The sequence below is a fragment of the Pan troglodytes genome, chromosome 7 (assembly GCF_028858775.2).
Source record: "Pan troglodytes isolate AG18354 chromosome 7, NHGRI_mPanTro3-v2.0_pri, whole genome shotgun sequence".
Taxonomy (NCBI): Eukaryota; Metazoa; Chordata; class Mammalia; order Primates; family Hominidae; genus Pan; species Pan troglodytes.
In genome coordinates this window covers 112,619,343-112,640,573 of record NC_072405.2, presented here as the reverse complement: position 1 = coordinate 112,640,573, position 21,231 = coordinate 112,619,343, and the positions used below count along the sequence as shown (strand labels likewise).

Genomic DNA, 21,231 nt, shown 5'->3' with positions numbered 1-21,231 from the left:
CTTCCTTCCTTTTTTTTTTTTTTTTTTTTTGACAGAGTCTCACTCTGTTGCCTGGGCTGGAGTGCCGTGGTGTGACCTTGCTTCCCAGGCTCAAGGGATTCTCATGCCTCAGCCTCTTGAGTAGCTGGGATTACAGGTGCATGCTACCACGCCTGGCTAATTTTTGTGTTTTTAGTAGAGGTGAGGTTTCGGGTTTTACTGTGTTGCCCAGACTGATCTCGAACTCGTGGGCTCAAGTGATCCATCTGCTTCGGCCTCCCAAAGTGCTGGGATTACAGGCATGAGCCACCACCCCTGACCAGGAACTTTTTGTTAATCATGGTTTGATATAAATGTTGGAGAATCTTTTACATTAGAGATATTTTAAAAACCTAATGGACTGTGAGTTTTATAATGGATACAGAAGTTTTATTTATGTGATTATGTGAAATGCTGATAGAAACTGACATTATAGTAAATTATTGTTTTGTGGAGGTCTCCCTTTGGAGATTGAGGAATGTAAGTTTCTGGGCTAGAATTATATAATATTTAGAGGCTGATTAGGTAAATCATGAGGTTTGCACATTTTAAGTGTTGTATTTAGCATTGTTACTACGCATGAAGCACTGTGTTTTCCAAACATTGTTTTATTTAACATCCTGACGATGTTGTTGGGGAAGCAATTTGAGTTGAAGGAGGTACTGTGGTTCCCTTGCTGTACAGCTGTGTAGTGGTGGGTCCCTGAGTACAGGTCTTTTTTTTTTTTTTTTTTTTTTTGAGATGGAGTCTTGCTCTGTCACCCAGCTGGAGTGCAGTGGTGTGATATCGGCTCACTGCAAACTTCGCCTCCTGGGTTCAAGCAGTTCTCCTGCCTCAGCCTCCTGAGTAGCTGGGACTACAGGTGCCCGCCACCACACCAGGCTAATTTTTGTATTTTTAGTAGAGACAGGGTTTCACCATATTGGCCAGGCTGGTCTCAAACTCCTGACCTTGTGATCCGCCTGCCTCGGCCTCCCAAAGTGCTGGGATTACAGGCATGAGCCACCGCGCCCGGCCTATATGAACTAAAGTTTTAAATATTTGTAGATAAAAACAGAATGTCATAGTAAAGGACTGTGCTCCAGCCTTTAAAAACAGTACATTAACTGTTACCTTTTGTCTACGTTAATTTTTTTTAAAACTGTATTAAAATTTTAACCTGTTGGCAGAGGACAGGTTCACTATCATGTATCTTTTCTTCCCTTTTGCATGGGGTTTGATGGAGGAGAGGAGACTATGTATAAAGTGACAGTCTCCATGCTCATTTTTCTTTTTTTCTTTTTTTGAGATGGAGTCTTGCTCTGTCGCCCTGGCTGGAGTGCAGTGCTGTGATCGACTAACTGCAACCTTTGCCTCCTGGGGTCAAGCGATTCTCCTGCCTCAGCCTCCCAGGTAGTTAGGATTACAGGCGTGCATCACCACACCCAGCTAATTTTTGTGTTTTTAGTAGAGACGGGGTTTCATCATATTGGCCAGGCTGGTCTCAAGCTCCTGACCTCAGGTGATCCACCCGCCTTGGCCTCCCAGAGTGTAGGGATTACAGGCGTGAGTCACTGCACCTGGTCTCCATTTGAATATTGAAACAGGGACCACTGTTCATTTTTGAAGCCAGTATGCCATTACCTATTTATGAAGCTCTTGCTTCTCCATCCTTACATGCTAGGATGTGAGATGGTGGACTATGCACATCATATTAGAATCATTATATCATTACCATAGTGACACTGAATTGTTTCTATCTTTTATGTGTTTGGGTGAGAAAGTTTGTGAACAGTTAGTCTGTGGTTTTGTGTAAGATTCTAGTATCTTTAGTCAATCCACACAGTACCTACTTTGTACGAAATGCCTGGATGTGCAAAAAGTTACAGGCCTTACTTATCCTTAAGGGTAAGCTTACTATATAGTTGGGAAAATAGAAATGTAAAAGGTAGAATAGCAGCATCAGAGATGACACTTCAAAGCAGTAAGTGATTAATTGGAAAATTGAATGGGATTAGCTGGGTGCAGTAGCTTGTTCCTGTAGTCCCAGCTACTAGGGAGGGCTGAGGTGGAAGGATCACTGGAACCCAGGAGTTTGAGAGTTTGAGGCTGTAGTGCATCATGATCGTGTCTGTGAATAGCCACTACACTCCAGACTGGGCAACACAGTGAGACCTGTCTCAAAAAAAAAAAAAATAGAGTCAAGAAATTCTGGAAGAGGTCAAAAGAGGAAGTGCTTACTGGACTGTGGTACCTTAATTATACTTTTTGTAGGCATTTTTGATAGGTCACTTGGGTGGGATAGAGGTAATTCTAAATGTAATTTGGAGAAGTTGAGATAACCAGGAATTTGATAGATTCCATGCTTCACATTATTTTTACAGTAAGTATGAAATACAGAACAATTTATACATGAACTTCAGTTATGTCCAGGTATTGAGTTAGTTATAAGATCTATTTTGAATGTCTTTCAGTGCTTATTTTTTATTGGGGTGTAATGATAGATACTTGGATTCACCTTTGATCTCTTCATCCAAAGTGGTACTGATTATAAGTAGTAGCAGTTGTAATAACAGCATTTCTGCATCCCCAAATTCCTTTTTACACGTCTCATTTAACAGTTTTTCTTTCAGTCAGAAATGGTGATGGAAGAAACAGCAGGAGCAGCTAACATTTTGTACTAGGCTCTGTACTAAGCATATTATGTGCTGTAATACCCTGTTGATGCCAATGTCTTAAGTAAACCTTGCCATCATTCAAATGAATTTCTGTTTCAAATTATTTTTTGGTATGTGTTGAGGGACTCAGTAACCCTTTGTTGGTATTTCAGATTAAAGCTCTTGATTTAGTTTAAAGGTCAGGCCTTTAGGTCTTGATTGTTATGGTTAGAGTTTTTCTTGCTTGTCTGGTCAAGCCAATAACTCGAGAAACTAGTAAGAGAGTTTAGAGAAGTAAGGTCAAGGCCCTTTTAGACTTGCTGGTTTCAGGTGGAACTTGGAACTCCTTTGCAGCTCAGCAGAGCTCTTTTGGTTTTTAAAGAGACTTGTCCCTAAATTTGTGTGTGTGTGTTTTATTTTGGTCTTTGCTCTGTTCCTTGCTCTTCTTCGCCTCAAGCTCCTCTCTTCCATCTGCCCACCAAGTAGCTGTGACTATAGGCATGTACCACCATGCCCAGCTAATTTTTAAATTTTTTGTAGAGACGGGGTCTCATTATGTTGCCCACATTAGTCTCAAACTCATGGACTCTGTGTTCCTCCTGCCTTGGCCTCCCTAAGTGCTGGGATTACAGGCGTAAGCCATCATGCCCGGCCACAGTTCAGATTTTTAGGGCACTCCTGAAGATTTCTGTTAATGTATACTAACCTTTAAAATATTGAAAGATGATTAAAATTGCCCATATACATTTTAAACACAAATAATACCTTTAATATTCTATCACCTTTGAAGAAAAGATGAGAATCATTGCTGTAAAGTTAGTTGGACTAGTGAGCTCTTCATCCAAAAAGGCAGGATTGATTTTTTTGTGTTTGTTTTTTTCACTTAACTGTTTCAGTGACATTTTAAGGAATTTTGGATCTATTTTGATTGTTTAAAAAGTTCTGTGTCGTTTTCAAAAAGGCTTGTCCCTACTCTTGTTGGTATGCCATTTTTTTGGTTTATTAAGATGAAAGCAAATTTATTTTTTGGCTGTACATTGTATTGGCTAGATATATGATTTCTGGTTGGGAATAATTTTTCCTCAAAATTTTGAAGGCATTACATCATTGTTTCATAGCTTCCAGTATCCCTTTTGAGGAGTTCAGTGCTGTTTTGATTCTTTCTGCTTGACATCTCCCTAACCCTATGCCTTATGAACTCATGCCCTGAGATATTTTAGGGTCTTCCTTTAGTCCCTTGTGTTGAGAAATTTCACACTGATGTACTTTGATGTAGGTCCTTTACTCATTCATTGTATTTTGGGTCCAAATATTTCATGGGTCCTTTTATTCTGGAAGCTCGTGTCATTCAGGAAGTTTTTCTTGTTATTTCTTTAATACGTTTCCCTCCCCATCCATTTTATCATTTTTCTCTTTTTGGAATTCCTGGTGGTTGGATGTATGACAACTTCATAGCTACTGTGATTTTCTTTTCTGCCCTGTTTTCCATGAGACCAACTTCTTAAAAAATATTCTGTTAAATATATATATTTTTCTTGTTGGGCTGGTTTCCCCAAAGAGGAATCCTGGCAGGTAAGAGCGTGGCTGTAAGCATTCTGGGATGGGGGCTGATTACTGATTTCAACAGACAGCTTTCACTTTTTCTTCTGGTCTCTGACACCCCTTCTCCCTCCCACACCGATTCTGGGTGTATTCCCAGGCTATTATTACTCTGGCTGAATTTTGCTAAGTAGGAAATGTTTAGCCTCTGGAAGGGGAGCAGTCTCCTGTCTAGAGGGTGGGGAGCTAGGGGTTTAACTACTCCTTATGCTAATTTCCAACAGTTCCTGTTTTGCGTTACCCTCAGGCTTCAGAGGAATGTGATGCCTCCAATTCCTAAAAATTGACCTGTTCATTTTCGGCTTCCTCCTACCACGTAGGGTTTAGGTTGAAAAGTTTTCTCTTGTCGTGAACTCACTGGCCACTTGTCTGTCGGCTTTCCAGCTTCCAAAATTTGTTGAATGGACTAGCCTCGTCTTTCTCTTTGTCCCTGTAACTTTAAAATTCATTTGTTTTTCAAAATTTGTCATCTTAGTGGAATTGCAGGAGGTATTTGGGATACACATACACTTAACTAGAAGTTACATACAGGAAAATTATTCCTGTTTTCTCTAAATACACAACTTCTCCATACCCAGTGTGTGTGTGTGTCTCTCTCTCTCTCTCTGTATGTGTGTGTGTGTGTGTGTGTGTGTTTTAATGTGATTTTCTCTTTAGCACACACACTTTTCTCATAATCTCTGCTCATGTATCTGTGGTTCTTGGCTGTGGTCCTGTTTGCTCTCAAGGAGAGACTTAAAGCCTGCTTTTGTCTTTGCAATAACTCTACATTTTCCTCCTGAAAATGAGTATCCCAGGATATGCACATTTAACTAACTTATCAAAGTGCACTCAAGCCTTACTCAAGATTTAATTTTGCGAGGCTTCTGTTGATCTTCAGGCTTTAAAAAAATTATTCTAAAGTCACTGTAATCAGGGTTTGTGTTTTCTTTTTGTGTGTGTCTCTCTCTACCCTTGTGTTATATTTCCTTTTTTGAAATGTTTTTCTACTTACTTTGCTTTTACAAGTAGATTATAAACTACTTGAGATGTATGGATTTGAATCAGTGGTTCTCAGCTTTCCTTTTTTCCTGAAGTTTAGGCTTCCTGATGGGTAGGTTACACTGTATTCTGTAACTGTGGCCCACTATTAAGGGTGGTATTCCCGAGTATGTAGAGACGCCCCCTCCACAGGTGATTCTGTTGGTCTCCTCTCCCTGACCTCCTCCCATGCTGTATTTTACAGTTCATTTTATTTCTTGTAAAACCTTATACTGTGGGAATTCAGGAAGTATTTGTTAATTGAATTGGACCCGTGGCAGGTGTGGCATGATGGCAAGGATAGAGGGAAGGTTTTGTCTCATGCCTTCTTTCCCACTTTCCTCTTAACTGAGTAATTACAAGTAAATCACTTCACCTCTGTAGTCACTTGTTTTCTCAAATGTAAAACAAGGAAACTGTTATACCAAAGACTCACTATTAAATGGAAATATCTGTATGTTTCTTTTTCCTGAGATCAAAAAAGTTAAGAAATATTGAACTGTACAATTCTTTGCTGTGGTGCCATTTTCTAAGAAAATCTTCACAGTCCATGATTAGTGAGAAAAAGCTTTTATTTTAGATTGCCTTTTTTCTTTTTTGACTTTTTAAAATTTAAAAACCATCTTTTCTTAAATGTTAGTAATAGTAGTTAGTTGTTCTTTTCTGAATCTCATTTGAAAAAATGAAAAGTTGGTAAAATTATATTTGTTCTTATAATTTGAAGGAAGTTTTACTTATCTGTTAAATTCAGAAGTCAGAGATACATGCTTTATACCTTAAAAAAAAATCTGTGACTCCTCACTTTGGAGGTAGGTTTCTGTATATTCGTTAGAGAAAGGTTATTAATGTTCTTCGTCACTCTTTCTGCCTTTTACTGAAATTTTGTCTGCTTGAACTGTCAGTATCTGATAGAAGTGGATATGGCTTCTCATCTTGAATTGTGATCCCCATAATCCCCACATGTCAAGGGAGGGACACGATGGGAGGTGATTGGATCATGGGGGTGGTTTCCCCCATGCTGCTGTTCTTGTGATAGTGAGTTCTCATGAGATCTGATGGTTTTGTTTGTTTGTTTGAGACAAGGTCCTGCTCTGTCACCCAGGCAGAGTGGTGCAGTGGTGGGGTCTCGGCTGATTGCAAACTCTGCCTCCTGGGCTCAAGTGATTCTCATGCCTCAGCCTTCCTAGTAGCTGGGATTACAGGCGCACACCACCATGTCTGGCTGATTTTTGTATTTTTCATAGAAATGGGGTTTCACCATGTTGACCAGGCTGGTCTTGAACTCCTGGCCTCAAGTGATACACCTGCCTTGGCCTCCCAAAGTGCTCAGATTACAGGCATGAGCCACCATGCCTGGTCGAGAGCTGATTGGTTTATAAGGCAGTTTTCCCTGTTCTCGTTTGCTTTCTCTCTCTAGCTGCAATGGAAGACTTGTCTCTTCCCCTTCTGCCATAATTGTAAGTTTCCTGAGGCTTCCCCAGCCATGTGGAACTATGAATCAATTAAACCTCTTTTCTTTATAAATTACCCAGCATCGGGTATGTCTTTATAGCAGTGTGAAAACAGACTAATACAGAAGTATATGTTAACTTTCTCTGCTGAGCATGTTGGTGCTTGCCTGTAGTCCCAGCTACTTGGGAGGCTGAGGTGGAAGGATCATTTAAGACCAGCCTGGGCAACATAGGGAGATCCTATGTCCAAAAAAAAAAAAAAAAAAAAAGCATGTTAAATTTTTCATCAGAGTTGACAGCTTCTCAAATGGTCAGTTTTTGTTGTATACATTGTTGAGGCTGTGTGTTAGAAACTTTCAGATTCATGAACATTATTCAATGTTCTTTGTAGTTTGTTCCTTTTATTGTAATATAGTCTCTATCCCTATTAATGCTGTCTTTTTCGCTACTGATGCCTGACTTTTTTCCCCTTAATCTTTGACTTGTAATATGTGAGATTAATCTATTCGAATAAGTAGACTTATTTCTGCTCTCTGAATTTTATATTTTCTGATCCATTTACTTTGTTGTGTGTGTGTTTTGTTTTTGTTTTTGTTTTTTTTTTTTTTGAGTCTAGCTTTGTTGCCCAGGCTGGAGTTGCACGATCTTGGTTCCCTGCAGTCTCAGCCTCCCAGGTTCAAGTGATTGTCCTGTGTCAATCTCCCGAGTAGCTGGGACTACAGGCGTGTACCACCATGTGTGGCTAATATTTGTATTTTTAGTATGGATGGGGTTTTACCATGTTGGTCAGGCTGGTCTCGAACTCCTGACCTCAAGTGATGTGCCTGCCTTGGCCTCCCAAAGTGCTGGGATTACAGGCCTGAGCCACCGCTCCCGGCCTCTTTGCTGTTTTTTTCCTCTTCTGTTAGATGGTTAGTTTTCTGCATTCCTTTTTTTCCCTCCCTCTTGATTCGAAAGTCATAGACTATATTTCCATTATTTTAATGGTTACTGTTAAAATTTTCAGTTACGAAGTTTTCTACTAAAAATGTGGGCCTAACTGGCTTCTAGGATGAACCCAGCTCTGGCACCCAGTCTCTTTTACTCTGTTTTTCTTGTGTGGAGATACTCATCTTGTATCTCATCTCAGCTTTGTCTTTTGGTTTTCTCTTTTTTACAGTTGCCTTTCATAGCTACATATTTAGAGTAGGAGAAGTTTTCCTCAGGGTGAACTCAATGCATCATCTCTACTTCAGCCATTCTTTCACTCTACTGGTTTGCATATCTGCACATAATATTCAGTAAATACTTGTTAAGAAGTGTTTCTTATATTTTTTTCCTTTTTGTTTTAGTTTTACTCACTTTTTTCAGCTTTTGATGGAAAGGAGAGAAAGTGGAGATAACAGGACCAACCACATCTGTAGAATGGTTTTTACACTGACTGTCGACAATCAGGGTTGGTGGGGTGGTCAGGGTAAGAAGGAGGTATAGAGAATTTAGTCTGGGACAAAGGAAATGTATGGTCCAAGTGTGAATTGACACTTACTATGACAATATTATGGCAATATTATTTATTGATAATATTCTAATAAGACTGCCTCCATTTTGTTAGGTTTTCTGTTTTTATACACACCGAAGTATTAAATAGATGCCAGTTATTTTTGTGGAAAACAGGAGGGCTACACTGCTGTATTGTAGCTATAATGATGGCGACCGCGTTTTACAAACATCTGTGTTCTCCTAACATAGTGATTAATTACCAGGACAGGTTTGAGATGGTGGCAGTTACAAAGAGCATCTGGCTGGAGATGAGTTTAGTGTTCGCATATACCTCTACTCACTCCTCCACCATCTTCCCCTTTCAGAAACCGGGAGAGGAGGTAGCTGATGATACCAATAAACTTGTTATGCCTTGAGATGTATCTCTGTAACCAGCAAGTGATTTCCAGGCATTTAAAAAAAAAAAAAAAAGCACGGCAAAAAAGGCAGCAGTATTGGGGAAGATAATTAGGGACTGGAAGGTAGGCAGCTCTTCTTCATAGTCTTTCCCAAGATTAGCTCTCTTACTGTCATATCCATGCACTATCTAAAAGACCAAGTTGTCCCCCACCGCTACCCCTAACCCCCCTGTATCTACTGGGAGAAGATGAGAGTGGGCGTTGAGATGGGGTGAGATGTTACTTGGTCAGTAATATTAGTCTGTAAACTAAAATATTAGGCTGTAAACTAAGTCAGTAAACTAAAATATTAGTCTGGAACCGCTTGTTGAGTCTGTTGAGTCAGCATACATTGAGTTATTAGGTTGGTGCAAAAGTAATTGCGGTTCTTGCAATTTTTTTTTTTTTTTTTTCCTCCTTTTTTCAAGACCAAGTTTCACTCTTGTCACCCAGGCTGGAGTGCAGTGGCGCGATCTTGGCTCACTGCAACCTCCGCCTCCTGAGTTCAAGTGATTTTCCTGCCTCAGACTCCCTGGTAGCTGGGATTACAGGCATGCGCCACCACACCCAGCTAATTTTTGTATTTTTAGTAGAGACGGGATTTCACCATGTTGGCCAGGCTGGTCTGGAACTTCTGACCTCAAGTGATCCACCCACCTCGGCCTCCCAAAGTGGTGGGATTACAGGTGTGAGCCACCGCACCCGACCTAGTTCTTGCAATTTTAACGGCAAAACTGCAATTACTTTTGTACCAACCTAATATTTATTATAAGGCAAAGAACTGGAAGCATTTTCTGGTGGATCCTTGAAGACTAAAACCAAGCCTTTATTGTGGTAGTTGTGATACCACACAGAGAGGAATCATTTATGTTAATTTGTGCTCCATAGTGACAAAACACAATGATAGAGTCCTTAAATTTGGCTATGGCAGTTTTTTTTAATTTTGATGACATTTGTTTGACTGCTTTGGTTTAGATAGTTGAAGGAAGGGTTTCTAGATTAGAGACCCATTAGAGTGCATTGAAGTAGGTGCAGACTTCAAAGAGCCATTTGATATAGCTTTTAGACCCATTCTGATTATGCAGATCTGTAGGTTTTCAGTAAAAAATGAGGTTGTCAAGTGGTTTGATTGTACAGCTCACTTGATTAGTCTGGCTTAATGGGAATAAAGATGCCCAGCAGGGTCTGCTTATATTGGAGAAGGAAAAACAATACTGAAATCTATTGCTGTCTCCTAAAACAAGGCGCTTTTGAATCATAAAGATCTTTTATTTTCACACTTAAAGGAATAAAAATGCCTACTGCCATATTTGGGTTGAAAACATTTATTTGGGCTGTAGGTATTTTACCTTTTTTTTTGTGAGATAAGAGTCTCGCTTTGTTGCCCAGGCTGAAGTGCAGTGGCGCGATCTCTGCTCGCTGCGACCTCTGCCTCCTGGGTTCCAGCGATTCTTCTGCCTTAGCCTCCTGAGTAGCTGGGACTATAGGCGCGTCCAACAATGCCCAGCTAATTTTTGTATTTTTAATAGAGACAGGGTTTCACCATGTTGGCCAGCATGGCCTCAATCTACTGACCTCATGATCCACCTGCCTCGGCCTCCCAAAGTGCTAGGATTACAGGTGTGAGCCAGCACGCTTGGCCAGTATTGTACATTTTTTAACGATATGATTTTAGGCACAGTGGATTATTATGCTCTTTAAAAAATCCTTTCAGTTGATTAAACAATAAGGAAATTGGGAAACCATTTGTAGACGAAGAGAAAAGACAGGAAAAGCAGTTTGTCACTGTTGAGCTCTGCCTTTTGGAGGAGGTTTCTATGTTCTAGATACACTCTCTTGGGTTCTAGGGTAGAGATGACTAAGACTTGCTCTACTTCAGGAACCTTAGCTCTCAAACCAGTGTCCTCTGGTTCCCCAAGATCTTACTAGCGAGTGTTCCATGTTCAGCTTCAACTTGGGAAGCATAAGATTAAGCATAAACAGGCCTTTTCATTGTAGGGCTTATTGGAGGCTTAATGGAGGTGTATGAATTGTGAATTTCTAAGAGGGGGCTGTCCTAAGCAACAGTCTCCAAACTTGAAATAGTATGCTTACTTACTGCCTCCCTAAACGGACCCCTACTTTTGTGAATATTTTAATCCTTGTGTGTATTTATGGTGTTTTAGAGTGAGTAGTGAGTTCCAAACCTAGTTGAGCCATCAGAATTACTGTGGATGCATAGACATTTTTTTTAAAAAATTTTAAGTTGGTAATATGTTCATGTGGTCTAAAAATAAAAAATTGTGCCCGTAATCCCAGCACTTTGGGAAGCCTAGGCGGGCAGATCACGAGGTCAGGAGTTCGAGACCAGCCTGGCCAACATAGTGAAACCCTGTCTCTACTAAAAATACAAAAAAATTAGCCAGGTGTGGTAGCGGGCGCCTGTAATCCTAGCTACTTGGGAGGCTGAGGCAGGAGAATTGCTTGAACCTGGGAGGTGGAATTGCAGTGAGCTGAGATTGCACCACTGCACTCCAGCCTGGGCAACATTGCGAGACTCCGTCTCAAAAAATAAAAATAAATAAATAAATAATTGTAAATTGGCATACAGTGAAAAGCCTCCCTCCCTCTTCTGTTTCCTGGCCTTCTACTTCCCTTCCTCATAGGTGATTAGTATTATTCCTTCCAGAGATATTTCATGCATATACCAATATTTATTTAGCCAGAATATAAATTATTGAGCCTTGTATTTAGAGATTTCTGATTTAGTAGGTTTAAATGGGGCCTAAGAATATGTCTTTTTAATTGTTCCCCAGGGATTTCGATGATGAGCCATATTTAGGCACTCTTATTTTAGAGAGTACACATTACTTTTGCATGTGATGTTACCTGTTTCTTAAAACAACTTTGTGAAACAGATAAATTTTGACAGAAGTGGGAACATGAGAGCAAGAGATGTTAAATGAGGTATCCAAGGTTACACGGTGTCAGAGCTGGGAGTCAAAACCCAGGGCTTTTGATTGACTCGGTAGGACCAGTCTGGCACTAATTTTGCCTTTTCATGAAAGCTACAATGTTGATGATTGCCCAAACCAAAGAAACAATTTAATGTGTATGTTTATATCCAATTATTCCTATTCTGGTAAGCATTAGGTGTTAGAATATTTTATTGTATTACTTGCCATTGGAAGACCTCCAGTGATTGGACTTCCTGTAATTTTCATGTTAAGGCACTTCACCAGTTAGATTCCTGTTACCAATGTAAGGCGCTTAGACAGCCAGGCTCTGCACTATAATAGGCTTTTATCTGTAATTTTGCTCCCTGATAAGCTCTCCTTCCCCCTTGCTATTGCTTCCAGCTTCCTTTTGGTCCCTGTAGCACATTTCCCTAACACCAGCCCAGATACAAACCGCAGGGGAGGGAGAGGGAGAGGAGAAAGAAGATTGTCTTCTTAGGCAAGAGGACTGGGAGAGTATCCCACAACTATGAAGTATTGAGTAACTTTCCTGTTTGTCTGGTAAACTCTTTCTGGGGCTAATTCTCAGAGTTTCAGAAATTCCTCATACTCTTATAGCACCATTTGAATTATAATGTAGCCTATGGGGGATTATTTTGCAGGACAACATTCCTTTGTTGTGTTTTATAAAACCTAGTCTGCTAATATTGGTCACAGCAGAATGTTTTAAAATCACTTTTTATTTTTTATTCATTTTATTTTTATTTTTTGAGACAGAGTCTCACTCTGTTGCCCAAGCTAGGGTGCCAGGGACACAATCTTGGCTCACTGCAACCTCTGCCTCCCAGGTTCAAGTGATTCTTGTACCTCAGCCTCCCAAGTAGCTGGGATCACTGGTGTGCACCACCACCCCTGACTAATTTTTGTATTTTTAGTGGAGATGGGGTTTTGCCATGTTACAGGCTGTTCTCGAATTCCTGGCCTCAAGTGATCTGTCTGCCTTGGTCTCCCAAGTGCTGGGATTGCAGGCGTGAGCCACCGTGCCCAGCCAAAAATTACTTTTTAAACGTTTAAACATTTTAAAAGAAAGACTTTTTAAAAAGTCGCAAATCCACCATTTTGAGGCAGTGTAGGGCTTAGAGCTAAGACATGAATGTCCGTTTGTTAAGCTCCCCCATCCATATAAATAAGCATTTACTATGTGTCAGGTATTGAGAATTTTGAAATTAATAAAACAGTTCTTGCCTTAAGAGTTTGTTTGGCAGTGAGGGAGACAGATATTTGATGGTACAAGTAGTTTGAGTATAAGAACTGCTGTTGGGAAATATGTACTAGGTATATTGGAATTCAGAGAAATGCCTAGTTTAGTCTGGAGTGAAGGGTAAATTAAGGTTTCCCACAGTTTGTTTCAGTGTAGGCCTGAGACTAGTAGCTATGTGTGCAGAAGGCAGTAGGGATATAGTTATTCTGTCAGTCTGTCTAATATCTGTATGTCACCTACCTACCTACGTACCTGCTTTCTTTCTTCTGACAGTGCCATTCAGAAGGGATATGGTTATTCTAAGGCTGAGGGAATAGTTATGTAAACAAAAATAAAAGAGTAGTTTGTGAGTATGATTTAGTTAGGGAATTGTGTTTGGAGTACAGGCTCCTTCTGGAAGAGAGAGATGCGGTTAGAGTGACGGTAGTGACCAGAAGAAAAAAAAAAACGCTGAAATAAAAACTCGTGTATAAGAAACAAGGAGTTACAGTGTGTTCACAGATTTCTTTTTCCAAGAATTCCCAGACTTAGCTTTCATTCCCTGGATCCTCAGGTTCCTAGCAGATCTTAGGAATCAAATAAGGCCCTATTTAGTTTGAGAATCACTTCAAGCCAGAGCTTGGCAGAGTTGAAGTAGCAATATAGTGAGCTATCCAAGGATGAAAAATACATTTCAGTAATATTGATAAATGGCTGCCATTTATTGAACACTTAAGTGCCTGCTCTTTCCAAGGTATATTACAAAATTATCTTGAATCCTTACAGCATCACTACTAGACAAATGGTAGTTCTATCTGCATTTAATAGATGAAGAAACCTTCCATGCCTCTGGGATGTTAAAATAAGCTCTACCAAAGTTCCAGAGCCAGTTCACAGTAGAGATGGAATCAAACCCAGGTTTCTTTGACACTACAGCGTACTCTTCCCACCTCACCAAGCTGCCCCTCACAAGAGAGTAGGTGTGATGCCTGGGGCTGATGAAATGGCAGCTTAGGACGTAAAGTGACTATTTCAAAGGCAGCAAAACTGCGATTTCATCTTTGACGTTAATAAAACGGCAACAAGAAGCCATCTCAGTAAATCTTGTACAAAGAAACTCTCCAGAATCTAATGGCATCAAGATCCTCGATCAGGAATATAACCCTGATTGTCTTGTTTCTATAGAGAAATCAGATTTCATTTCAGGTATTTTATTTCAGTTTACAGTTCTTTCTCAAGGACTGAATAACTTACCAAATAGCAGTGTTTATACTATGAAGTACATCAGCTATCTCTTGAGATATTTTATTTGTATGTAGAGTTAAAATTGGATTTGTAGTAATTTGAATACATTATCTGCATTTGGGAGATGCTTTAAGGAATGAAGTCACAGGTATTCAGAATGTGGATGGACTATGGTGAAGAAAGCCTAGTATATTCTCTTGAAATTTTGGTCGGATGCTACACTTTTTTGGTCAGGAGCCCTGAAGAAGTCTTTCGGTCTTATCTGCTAGCATAGTTTGATTCTTGTATGAATGTATATATAGTCTTACTGTTAAACAAATGAAATTAGGTAAGACAGAAGGACTTATGAAATTATTAAGAATAATTAGTGTATAAAGGCCATATCTTGAATCTTTTCTTACCAAATTTCTTCTTGTTTGGCACGTGTATTCTTTCCCTTTTCCTGTTTCGAACGGAGCTGAAAATAACGTGATTGATTTTGCTTTAAAGGTACATGACTGGGCTGGGTGCGGTGGCTCACACCTGTAATCCCAGCTCTCAGGGAGGCAAGAGGCGGGAGGACAGCTTGAGCCCAGGAGTTCGAAAGCTGCCTGGGCAATATAGCGAGACCCCGTTCTCCACAAAAAGGAAAAACAAAAACAAAAAAGGAACATGACTGATTGTGTGTGTGTGTGTGTGTGTGTGTGTGTGTTCAGCATTTCGTTTTTCAGAGATGTGTTTATCTTTCAAATGGCCCCAGTAGTTTGGGATTTTGGTCTCCTTTTCACTTAATTAGGAAAAGTGTTATTTGTGGTACAATATAAGAATTTCTAATCAGAGTATTTTTCAGGTTAGAGGAAGAAATTGGTTGTAGGTATACATTTTAAAACAGTTTAGCTAATGAAATGACCATGAATAATGTAATTTTTCTCTAGTTTGCAGAGCATTTTTCTCTGCAAACTAGAGAAACATGAATTTTCTCAGTTTAATAGAAATCTTTTTGACAGTTTCAACTAAAACTGATAACTAAGGGGAATAGTTAGAAGTTCACATTTAAAAAGTTTACCCTTTATGAAGTTACAATATTTATTTAGAAACTTCATTTTCTTCTTTGAATGCATCTTGAAGGTGAATGTTCTTATTTAGGATAACGTGAATGCATTATATATAAACTGGCATTTATCATCTTCATAAGCATTAATAAAAGTGTAAGTTCTCCTTACAAACTATGATTCAAGAAGCCAACAGATGAAACTTACCTCACAAAAACCATCTTTTGTTTTGTCTTTCTGTGTTTTGTCTTTTGTTTAATTTGGGGTCATTTGACCCAAGAGTAAAGTCAGTCAGATGTTTGCTACTTGGCACAGATTTATTTGGGTAGGCAGTAAGTGAGAAAAGTGAGACCACTGATTTAGAAATTGTTGATGCAAATTTAAATAAAATGTGGTTAAGGCTTGTGACTGAGCAGTGGTTAACAGGGATCAATGTGCAAGCTGAAATCTGAAGTATAAGACTGTGATCAGATTGCTTTTCACCAAAGAAATAAACTTGTAGTAATTCTTTAATTCTTATGTGTCAAACCCGGAGGCCTATAGTTGCTAAGCTCTGTGTCCAGGCTGGAGTGCAGTGGGGCGATCATAGCTCACTTTTACCTCAAACTCGTGGACTCAAGAGATCCTTCTGCCTCAGCCTCCTGAGTTGATGAGATTACAGGCATGAGCCATCATAACCAGCTGCTACACCGTTTTATAATCTGAACAGATTCAGGGGCTGGGTGCAGTGGCTCACACCTGTAATCCCAGCACTTTGGGAGGCCGAGGCAGACAGATCATGAGGTCAGGAGTTGGAGACCAGCCTAGCCAACAAGGCGAAACCCTGTCTCTACTAAAAATACAAGAATTAGTCAGGCATGGTCGCAGATGCCTGTAATTCCAGCTACTCAGGAGGCTGAGGCAGGAGAATCGCTTGAACCAGGGACGCAGAGGTTGCGGTGAGCCAAGATCGTGCCATTGCACTCCAGCCTGGGCGACAAAGCGAGACTCTGTGACTCCGTCTCAAAAAAAAAAAAAACTAACAACCCAGAATCAGGCATGGACAAACAGTGTATTCAAAGTACAGGATTAGACCAATAGATTTTTATAACAGTATGAAAAATTCATTGATAGGGCTTCAGATTTAACATTGTAACTAATTTTTGAGGAACTATGACTTGTTGAGTTTTGATGTAGTATCAGAGAATATCCAATGCTGGCCATGGTGGAATGCGTCCATAGTCTCAGCTACTGGGGAGGCTGAGGTGGGAGGATCATTTGAGTCCAGGAGTTTGAGGCCTGGGCAACATAGTAAGACCTTGTCTTTTTAAAAAAAAAAAAAAAAAAAGGATATGCATAATTTAATGTGGAGAAAGGAGAACTCTCATATACTGTTGGTGGGAATGTAAATTAGTACAGCCGTTATGGAAAACAGTATGGAGGATGCTCAAAAAACTAAAAAATAGAACCACCATATGATCCAACAGTCCCACTGCTGGGTATATGTCCAAAAGAATTGAAATCAGTATATTTAAGAGATGTTTATCGCAGCACTAGTCACAATAGCCAAGATAGGGAATCAAAACTTAAGTGTCCCCTCAGCAGATGACTGGTTAAAAATGTGGTGTATATATACAGTGGAATACTATTCAGCCATAAAAAATAATGAAATCTTGTCATTTGCAACAACATGGATGAGCCAGGAGGACATTACATTAAGTTAAATAAGCCAGGCACAGGAAGACAAAAACTGCATGTTCTCATTCATATGTGGGAGCTATGATCCCATATATCATCCCATATATGATCCCATATATCAAAAGTTGATCTCATAGAGGTATAGAGTAGAAAGAATGGTGGTTACTAAAGGCTGGGAAAGGTAGCGGGGAAGGTAGGATGAAGACAGGTTGGTTAACGGGTACAAAAATACAGTTAAGAAGGAATAAGTTCTAGTGTTCAGTAGCACAGTATGGTGACTATAGTTATCAATAATTTGTTGTATGTTTCCAAATAGCTTGAAGAGAAGATTTGGAATGTTCTTATCACAAATGATAAATGTTTGAGGTGAAATCCCAATTACCCTGATGTGATTATTAACACATTGTATACATGTATACACATTGTGTACATGTACATGTTGTATGCATGCACCCCATAAATATATCTATCAGTTAAAAAGAATATCCCTGGGAGGCCGAGGTGGGTGGATCACCTGAGTTCGGGAGTTCGAGACCAGCCTGGCCAACATGGCGAAAGCCCGTCTCTACTAAAAATACAAAAATTAGCCAGGCGTGGTGGCGTGTGCTTGTAATCCCAGCTACTTAGGAGGCTGAGGCAGGAGAATCGCTAGAACCCGGGAGGCGGAGGCTGCAGTGAGTTGAGATCACACCATTGCATTCCAGCTTGGGCCACAGAGGGAGACTAAAAAGAATATCCATAATTTGAGAAGCATTTAAAAGGTATATAAGTAGGAGGTTATTTTGGTTGGCATTTGTGGCTGTTTTAGTAAGAAGAATGAATTATTACTCATTTTCCCCCCAATGTCGATTTAGTATTGGTCACTTTAATGGCACTGTGCATTTAGAGTATGGCAGTTCTCGGAGTGTGGTCTGTGGACCTCCAAGAGTCTTACAGGGGCTCTGAAGTCAAAACTGTCTTTATAATAAAACGGAGGCTTTTTCACCATTTTGACATCTGTGCTGTGGTTTAAAAGCAGTGGTGGGTAAAATACTGGCTTTTTGGCAGAAATCAAAGCAGTGGCACCAAACTGTACAACTAATTGTCATTGTATTCTTTGCTTTTCTTGTACTTGTAGGGGAAAAAGCCAGTTTCACTTCAAAGTGTCCTTGATGAAACAGTAGGAGTTATTAACTTTATTAAATCTATACCTTTGAGCATAAGATCGTTTTAAAACAAGCCCCTTTCTTCATGGAAACCATTTTTATTTGAGACTGACTGACAAATAATGGTTATTCAGACTTGGATATTTAACAGACATTTTCTTGAAAATGAACAAGTAAGCCCGTTAATTTACAGAAAACAATGAAGGTATTTGTTTCTAGTGATAAATTTGAACTTTCAAGCAAATTTTAGAATTTTGGGAAACTTGTACCCATTACTGTGAGTTTGACACTGTAGATTGATAGTAACATTAGCAAATGTGATTTTTGAGTATCTGTGTCAGTCAATAAATCAGTGTTTTCCGAATGACCAGTGTATCCTGGTCCAGATGACAAAATCATACTTGAGTTATTCAAAGTTCATTAATAGGTTTCAGATTTCCACATTGCTCTCAACCTTTAAGAAATCACTTGCTGAGTTTTGGTATAATATCAAAGAATAATACCTGTGGTTATCTGGAAAGGATATTAAAATGTACCTCACTTTTCTGTAACTTTTCTATCTAGGGCCAGCTTTTCTTCATATACTTCATATACCAAAACAATATATTGTGATAGATAAAGGCAGAAGCAGATCAGAGAAATCTAGTTTATATGAAGCTTGATAATAAAGAGGTTTGCAAAAATGTAAAACAGCCTCCCTTGTCAAATATTTTTGGGAAAATTTTTTATAGGTAGGTAATTTATGTCAATATGTAGTTAGTTTATTTTTAAAATATTCACAAATTTTATTGGTTAACTTTAGTGTTATCAACAGATGTAACCCACATAAACAAAAGATTTTTGGGGTCTTCAATAGTTTTTAAGAGTATAAAGTGGTCTTGAGATTTAACAAGTTTGAGAATCAAACCTTGTAAGAGGTGAAGAAAGGAAGCTGCTGAGGCAACTGTGTTAAATAATATTATATGCATTTTCCACCACAACCAAAGGTTCTGATTTACTTTCAGAGAAAACCCTCCTAGGCTGGGCATGATGGCTGACACCAGTAATAACAGGTCTTTGGCAGCCCAAGGCAGACAGGATCATTTGAAGCCAGGAGTTTGAGACCAGCCTGTGCAACATAGCAAGACACCTCCCCCCTACCCTCACCCACCCCACTCGTCTCTACAAAAAATAAAAATTAGCCTGGTATGGTGACATGTGCTTGTAATCCCACCTACTCAGGAGGTGAGGCAGGAGGATCTCTTGAACCCAGGAGTTTGAGGCTGCAGTGAGCTGTGCTTACACCACTGCGCCACCACTCTGTCTGGGTGACAGAGCAGGACTGTGCCCCTTGAAAAAAAAAAAAAGAAAACAGAAAACCCTCCTATAAAGAGCTAGAAAGAAATGAACATATATGGTCTTTGCTTTCTTGAAGCCTAAATTCTTTTGTTCCTGGTAACATTTTTAGTTCCTGTTTGGCCATCACAACAGTCTTACTCATTGGTTCCTCATTGTTAAACTCTTAAGTTTCCTGTGGTCAACTGTGAGATGAGAAAAATTAAGGACAAAATGGGGAGTTTTAAATATAGCTAATTTTGTGTATATTTATTGCAAGATTATGGCCTTCCTGGCATTTTTTGATGTGAAAATGTAGTGATTTTTTTTTTCTGTGTGTGTTGTCAAAATAATTATATTACATCTCTCATTTTCCTACCTTCACCATGAAATCCCAAAGTTGGAGTACCGAAGATCAGGGTTAAATTCAGATACAAGCATTAAAAAATGGATTTTTAAAAATGTGTCTGAAAATTGAGTGTCTAATTCAACTTTCAGGCATATAATGAGCAAGTTTTTCATACACAGATGAAGAGACTCATTTCTAACGGGTTGGTGCTTCTTGCTTGGGCTGAGGCAAACAGAAGGCTGGTGTGACTATGTTAGCCCCAACCCCAGTGGAGTGTATATATTTGTGTGAGATTGTGATTCATCTGGGGGAAAGGATACTTCTAAGGCTATAGGAATAATCCTTCCTGGCTCTTTGTCATTCCAGCCTCATAGGCCAAGGTAGCTCCTAATGTTTGTCGTAATACAGAGTGCATGCGGGAAAGGCATTGTTCCCTTCACCCAGAAACAAATCCATGATGCAGCACAAGCCGAAGACTCAGTTTATATAGGAGGTCTTATAACAAAGATCTCCTTAAAAGGGCTCCCCTATGAACTTGCCTTAGGTGGTTCGCCATTGGCTTCCTCCAGGACTGTGTGAAAAGGGATTTGGGGTTGGGATACCCTTTGCATTGAATAAACTAGCCCAGGATCTCAGTTTGCTGGGGGTGGGGCTGGAGTGGGGATGTGCCTTCTAGATGTTGGCACCAGTAAATGATCATCAGAAAGGGCTCAAAGTTTATGTAGCCTTTTTCCCTAGCTATAGTGGCTGGCAGGTGGGACCACCCCACGTGATAGTTTGAATTTATTGATATCAGTGATAACGTGAAACAGTTGGCATGAGAAGCAGCATTTAAGAAGTGTCAGTGTTTGTGGTATGGTGCAAGAGTTGTTTAAAAGAACTGTGTAAAAATTGAGGACTGACTGCCTGTTTACTTAAGAAAGTGCATGATAATTTAACTGCGGACCATGTTCTGTGGTTAGAGATAGGTTGTCTTTTTAGAAAGGTGCTTGTCTCTACTATCTATATAGTACACAATAGTTGCTCCAAAAAAAAAAAAAAATGGTATAGGCAAGACCACCACTCCAAGACTTAGGCTTTAAGATTTAGATGGTTTGCCTTTGGAGAAATGCCAGAAATATTCTTACAGTATTTCTTTTTCTAGCAGAATTTATCTGGTCACAGATTTTTTACATGTACTGCATTTTTGTTTTGGCAATACCTGCTTTCTCCAACATGGATGACAAGAGGTGAATTTGAAGACTTTCTACAGGAGTCTGTGATTTAGTATTGTAGGTAACCTTCATTGACTGTATCTGTTGGTTCTTTGCATGAATTATTAAGCCCTTTACTTCAAAATAAAATTGTATTGGTATGTAAAAGTTTTATTCCATGAGTGGATATCCAGAGTTGGGGTGCGGTGGGGTCACTTTAAAGGCAGTTTCCTAATACGATTATTGAGTTACTTAATGTTTTTTTCCTTCCATGGTAAGTGATCTTTTAAGAGTTATATGGGAAACTATCTTAAATCTGTATATTCACACTGCTCACGTATTTAATTTGAGACGGAAGACCTGGAGAGTTAGTTTTTTTGAGATTAAGATCAGGAACATTTTCTGCCTCTGAAATAAGTTACGTACCAGTAATGTACTTTTTTCATTGTTGGAACTGTATC

General features: G+C 39.4%; 1 protein-coding gene across 25 annotated transcripts in view; it reads left to right on the top strand.

Moving 5' to 3' along the window:
- Positions 1–21,231, top strand: part of UBR5 (ubiquitin protein ligase E3 component n-recognin 5) — a 159,671-nt gene that overhangs the window by 25,154 nt on the left and 113,286 nt on the right. The window lies entirely within an intron of this gene.